The sequence below is a fragment of the Pan troglodytes genome, chromosome 8 (assembly GCF_028858775.2).
Source record: "Pan troglodytes isolate AG18354 chromosome 8, NHGRI_mPanTro3-v2.0_pri, whole genome shotgun sequence".
NCBI classification, from domain to species: Eukaryota; Metazoa; Chordata; class Mammalia; order Primates; family Hominidae; genus Pan; species Pan troglodytes.
In genome coordinates, this window is record NC_072406.2 from 22,839,536 (window position 1) to 22,846,493 (window position 6,958).

Below are 6,958 nucleotides of genomic sequence, written 5' to 3' on the forward strand. Positions count from 1 at the left end.
GTACCTCTGATTGTGTGCACGTAACTAACGTGATTCCATTAGGATAATGGCAATTATCAAAGGCAGTCAGAGTTAAGGGCTCTTAAAATTAACAGGATACAAAAGCCTGAGAAGAAGCATAGTGAAACAATCAATGGGATCTTGAAGAGCAAAGAACTAGTCATGCCCATTACATAATATATGTAAAAATTACAAACCATAAAAACAAAAGTTACTGATAAACCCACCATATAATTTTAAAACTAAGTCGTTATTCTTGCTGAAACTACTGGTCCATTTTTACTGAAACTACTGGTGTATTTTCTTCTGGTTCCTTATCTCTCCTTAAGGCAGCCACTTTTCTAAATATTTTATTTAACATTTTTTAGCTATTTGAAAAAACAGGACGGGTGCGGTAGCTCATGCCTATAATCCCAGCACTTTGGGAGGCCAAGGCAGCAGATCACCTGAGGTCAGGAGTTCGAGACCAGCCTGACCAACATGGAGAAACCCTATCTCTACTAAAAATAAAAAATTAGCTGGGAGTGGTGGCGCATGGCTGTAATCCCAGCTACTCAGGGGGCTGAGGCAGGATAATTGCTTGAACCTGAGAGGCAGAGTTTGCGGTGAGCCAAGATTGCACCATTGCACTCCAGCCTGGGCAATAAGAGCATGAAACTCCGTCTCAAAAAAAAAAAAAAAAAAAAAAAGTTACTAAACATTACACAACTTAAAATATGTATAATTTGATTTTGCTTCTTTTGTTTTATAAAACTAGTATCTTGCCATTTTAGTCTTCTGAGTTTAGCTTTTTCCATTCAACATTATTGTTTCTAAGATTCACCCATGTTATTCCATGTATAAATGTATCCTCATTCATTCTGTCTGCCATATAAAATTGTATCAGTTTTTAAATATTTTTTATTGCAATGTACATTTTGACTCTTCCTAGGTTTTGGCTGTTTTGAATAGAGTTGCTATGTATATTCTTGTATGCATCTTCTTGTACACATGTGAAACAATTTAGCTAAAGTGTACTTTCAGAAGCGGTGTTTTTTAAAGTATGATATATGCGTGCTGGTCTTGATGGGTCATTGCTTACATAGAGATCTGTCTATTCATGTGGCAAAACTAAGCTTTTTATATTACAGAGAATGTATATGTTTTAATACCTATTTGTATTATACCTCATCATTTCTCTTCTCTTTCAGTGATTTCCTGGCTACTAGTACTTGCTTTTTCTCTCAAAGACCTACATAATTAACTTTATAATAAGTGATTTCTCCCATAAAATATTAGGAAACTTTCTTAAATGACTATCAGTATATGGGCACTGACGTACTTACCTGTGGGAGTGTAACAAAACAGAACAATGTCTATGGAGAGAATTCAGTAAACTATAAGAAATTCGTTTTGCGTTTACCGTTTTACCCAGAAAACCCACGTCTAGAAGTTTACCTGAAGATACATCTTTACAAATACAAAACAACGTATTCAACATTATTTATAAAAGCAAAATATTAGAGAGAGACAATGGTTGAATAAATGATGGCATATACTAACAATGAAATATTACAAATGTAAAAAGAGAGAGAGAGTGAGACAATAAAATATGTCCAGGAATTGATAACTGAAAAAGAACTAGTACACACATTATATAAGGAATGCCCATTGTTGTGTATAAAACAGGAAAATATTTAAAAATGCATGATTGCTTATATTTGTAAAATCAAACAGATAGACAAAATCAGGAACTACTGAGAAATCATTAATTAGTAAAAATGGTTACCTATGGCAGATAGTTGAAAAAGGAATGGAGGAATAGGAATGTGAGTGGTACTTCTATCAATTTACAGTTTCACATAGCTTTAAATTTTCAACCATGTAAATATTTACGTATTCAAAAATATATAAAACATTAACTCGGCTGGGCGCGGTGGCTCACGCCTGTAATCCCAGCACTTTGGGAGGCCGAGGCGGGTGGATCACGAGGTCAGGAGATCGAGACCATCCTGGCTAACACGGTGAAACCCCGTCTCTACTAAAAATACAAAAAATTAGCCGGGCGTGGTAGCGGGCGCCTGTAGTCCCAGCTACTCGGGAGGCTGAGGCAGGAGAATGGCGTGAACCCGGGAGGCGGAGCTTGCAGTGAGCCGAGATCGCGCCACTGCACTCCAGCCTGGGCGACAGAGCGAGACTCCGTCTCAAAAAAAAAAAAAAAAAAAAAAAAACATTAACTCAAAATAATAGTGTAAAAAACTGCTTTGATCAAAAGCCTGAAAAAGGAATCATAATAGTTTAGTATTAATGAATTATAACACAGGAGTTCATAGTGATAGGCTTAAAAGAAAATGAAGAGAAATGCCAGTTAATAAACATAGACTGAATGATAGACTTAGAAAATATCATTGTGCAATCACCAATATAATATTTGATTCAGATAATTAATGGATGCTAATAGCATTGGATGAGAATTTGTTGGGTAAGAGGGCATTATTCAACATTCACAAGGTGTCCATCCATAAATAATAGCTCATTAACTAGAAAAGGAAGAGGTATTTTTACAATTATAAAATCTGAAAATAATTATTTTACCATTTATTCGTGGTGTTTACTATTGTCAATAATGGGAAAAATTGGCAATATGTGCCTCCTGATATGGTGCACCAGGAAGTATATGACACCTGTGTAGTAGTATTGACAGTATGTAAATCTGAGAAGAGTTCAGAGGAAATAATCCAACAAATTCAAAGGCGTTCTTAAGACACGGTCTTTGAACTCTACATAAATGTCAGTGTCATGAAAAAGCAGTAGAGCTTTTCTAGATTTAAGAGAAACCGCCCCCCCCCCAACAATGTAAAGTGTGATCCTTTCTGTATCTCAGATTGAAACAATGAACAAACACTTTTGGGCAGCTGAAGCAATTTGAATATAGATGGCATAATTAGAAAATATTGGATCATTGTCATGTTTCTTGGTTGTGATCATTGTATTGTGGTTATGCAGAAGCTATCCTAATTCTTAGGAAATGCAGACCAAACTACTGATGAGCAAAGTATCATGACGTCTGCAGCTTACATTCTAATTATTCAATAATCCAATCTACAGATTCTAGAAACAGAGATAGCATCTTTACACAAAGTGACTAATGAATTAACATAGACATCCATTCCATTTCAGATTAAGATAATGTGGCCTTCTATGCCTACTGCAGAGAAATGTGTGGGTATTTTAGCCTGTACATTAGTTGTAATAAAAAGATTGTTTTTTACATAAAATGGATAATTTTATCTTTCATCATTTTCTGCTTTGTTCAACAGTTCAATAATATAAATAATTTAAAAAGCTATCTTTGGTTATTTTTATATTATCTTCTTACAGCCAGTGGAGTGAATGCTATGCACAAATGTAGATGTGGACCCTCCTGGGGCCTTTTTCATGCATCCACCGAGTTTTACATCATTCTTTCCTTGTTCATCTTTCACCCCACACCCCACACGTTCAATCTACCAGAAGATCCTCATCTCAAACTTACCCCAAGAGTTGTTTTCTCCATATCAGTTAACTTCAAGACAACCTTTGCAGTGTATAGGTCAAAAGCCTTGGACTTCTGTCTTTCTTTCAAACACATCAGTTATACCCTCAAAAAATGTCTAGAATCTAATCATCTTTACCACCTCTATGGTTACTGCTCTGATTCGAGACATCAACATCTCTTGCCTCAAGTACTACAAGAGCCTATTGTAATAAGGAGCCTTTTCTTCCTGCTGCTACCACTGCCCCATCACCCATAGCTTATTCTCAACCCAGCACCCAGAGTTATTCTTTTAAATGGTAATTCAGATGGACACTTCTCCTCTTAAAAGCCTCCAATGGCAATTCATCACATTCAGAACAAAAGCCAAAATTCTCCAGTCTCCTGCAAAGCCCTGAAAGTGTATCCTTTATTTCCTCTCTGGGCCCTCTTTCAAACTTCCATCCTATCATCTTTCATTTTTCTCTGAACATCCTGCTCTCCTTACCTTTCCAAAAAACCTGCCCAGCACATTTTTGCTTTAGGGCCTCATGATTGATTTTGTCTCTATCTGGCATGCTCTCGCTCTGGTATCTACATGGCTCAGTGTTTCACTTCCCCTCACATCCTTGCAATTCTCTGCTCAAAAGTCACTTTCTTGGCTGCTTTATTAAAAATTGTAAGACTCCCAGGATACCTTACATTCCACCCCTTTCTGCTTTATTTTCCTTCATGATAACAATCTCCTTTTAATATATGGTATAATTTTGAATCTGTTTTTAACTTTCTGTCTCCCCTTCATTATAATGAAAGCTCCATGTGGGTAGGGAGTTTGATCGATTTCTTCACAGCTATGTATATATTCCTTGTGCTTAGAGTGGTGCTAGCACATTAATAGGCAGTGAAAGCAAATATTTAGAAAATAAGTGAATGCAAATGCATCAAAATGTAGAAATGTGTTGTCTGCCAAATAATTATGCTGGGATTCCACATGAACCACATACTTCATGCATAGGAATAATCTTAAAGCTAGACTATCAACTATAGCTCTGTAATAAAAACAATATTGGTCTGTAGAATATGCTAGAAGTCAGGCAATATATTTTATTTTATTATCTTACTTTCCTGTTATTGTTGTTAGAAATTAGTGTGTACTTGAACAAGAATTTTGATGATAATCAGAAAACCAAAAGACAGAAAGAAAGAGGATATTTTTTGAGACCATAATTGACCATTAGAAATTCATATTGTTGGCGATAAAATCGTAGAAAAAACAATAAGGCAAATAAAGTAATACCAATAGCATGCCTAAATGGTTTAATAGAGGATTTTGCAAATCATTAAGGAAACTGTGCTATTATTGATTCAAAATACATATACTGAGCACCTACTCTGTGTCACTTGCTGTTCTAGATGCTTCTGGTACAATGGGAAAAACAAACAGAACAAGATAAGTTACATTTTTGTTGAAGGCTTTTATTCCAGTGCTGATGCACAACATAGTGAAGAAGATCCACTGTTCTTGAAATAAATCATCTGTATTACCCATTGGAAAGAACTGCGTGTCACAAAATCACCAACTCTGTTTTTTTGGCCCCTATTTGAAACGACACTACCAAGTATTTTTAAACCAAAACTATAGGTATATGTACCTCCCAGGTGCATACAGATAAACTTCCCACTTGGAGAAATGACGCAGGCTGGTGAGCCATCAGTGGATAAAATTATGTAAACTCATCTTCCATAGACCAGTTATGATGATTTTAAAATAACCTCACTTAAAACCATTCCCCAAGAGTTAACAACAGTCTGTCTGTCTCAGAGAAACTTGAGAAGTAACAAGCAATTCATCGTTCTTGGCTGAGGGGGTCACCAAGCAGACAATCACAGAGGCTTAGGGCCGTGCATTCCAGTCTAGTTAGAAGGGTTCCATCAGCCAGACCCTGTCAGCACGCAGCGCCAGGTGTTGAAAATGTGACTGCAGTGAGGTTTCCCTGACAGCACGGGAGAGAAAGAATGCTTTTCACTGAAATTTCAAAGGTTAGAAAATGGATTTTGAAGTCAAAGGCATGGTGCGGGTAAAATTTTCTTTTATTTAACTCTCTTGCTGAATGAGTCAACACATATCGGAGTCATACAACCATAAGGGACACCTTACCCTTCAGAAAGAGGACAAATCAGATGCTTTTATGAAACAGCGTAACAGTCATCTTTGGTAGCGTTTGACAACATATGTATATATATTAAAAAAATGAGTGTTTGCATTTTACCATCTGCTTGTAAAAGGAAGAAAGCCATGTTCCTTCGAGGTAGGGTTTGTCCTAGTTGATACAGGTCTGTGTCAATTTCCTCTTTCTGTTTCTAACAAAAGGAAAAAGCTTTCAATTCTATGCAATGAAATCTCAGTTATATTTTTTTCTTGTGGAAAAAAAGAAGATCATATCATTCATGCTTCTAAAATAAATGATTGCTACTACATTTGTCTGCTAGTTCCTCGTATTTTGAGAGCAATACAAAAACATAACCTATTGGTTGAGCCACTGAGCTTGCTTTCTTTATGAGATGGTATTTTGTAGATGAAGAAAATCTTTCTGAGGGTATTATGAAAAAAGTAGATTCTTATCTTTTGATACTCCTATCATTCTATCATGAAACTCCTTGATGATTCTGCACCTTTATAGCTAAATGCTTTACTAAAGGCAGACAGAGAATGTGCTTGGTAGGAGAAAAGGACTTGAAGAAATTAGAATTGAAATGCTATTTTGATGCATGCTAATGCAAGTCTGTGTGCATGACTGTATTAGGTTGTTCAAGTTCAATTGTACAAACCATTATGTCCATGAAACATATTTCCAAAGACAGCTATATTTGAAGAGAAAAATTACCAATGGTCACACGAGTAAAAAGGGCAAATAGATACTGACTAATTTTATTTTATACCTTTTAAATAAGCAGATTGCTTCTGCCATGAATACAGAATTTAATTAATAGAAGTACTCATTTCCTAACCAAGAGGGAGAATACTTATATATTCTTCTATATATCTCCATTGCCTGCTTTATGAAACTTTGATTCAAGTTCTAGTATTGAATAGCTATGAAATATTTTAATATGAGTTTGGGTCTCTATTCATAAGTGAAGAGTTGTTTCTATAATATGCAATTCTGCCAAAAAAAAAAACAGAAAAGAAGATAATACAATTTTATCTCCCTTTTATTTCCAAGAAAGTATTCCAACAGAGACCAATTTTAATGCAGTTAAATTGAAAGCCATGTCTTTTCTGGTGCTGCTCTGCTGTGAGAAACATCATAGAATTTATGTTGGCATCCTCGTATCATAGGTATTTGCATAATCTCTATTTAAATGTGCGCCTCAAGCATTGTCAATGGGCTAAATGTGTGTTGCAGAAAGCCAAGAACCGATAGTCATTATATGATACATTTCTGACATGAACATTAGGTCCCA

The 6,958-nt window shown here is 35.7% G+C and overlaps 1 pseudogene; it reads right to left on the minus strand.

The window, feature by feature from the left end:
• Positions 1 to 468: 468 nt before the first annotated feature.
• LOC134807218 (protein GVQW1-like) lies at positions 469 to 4,071 on the minus strand (annotated as a pseudogene).
• Between the last annotated feature and the right edge of the window lie 2,887 nt (positions 4,072 to 6,958).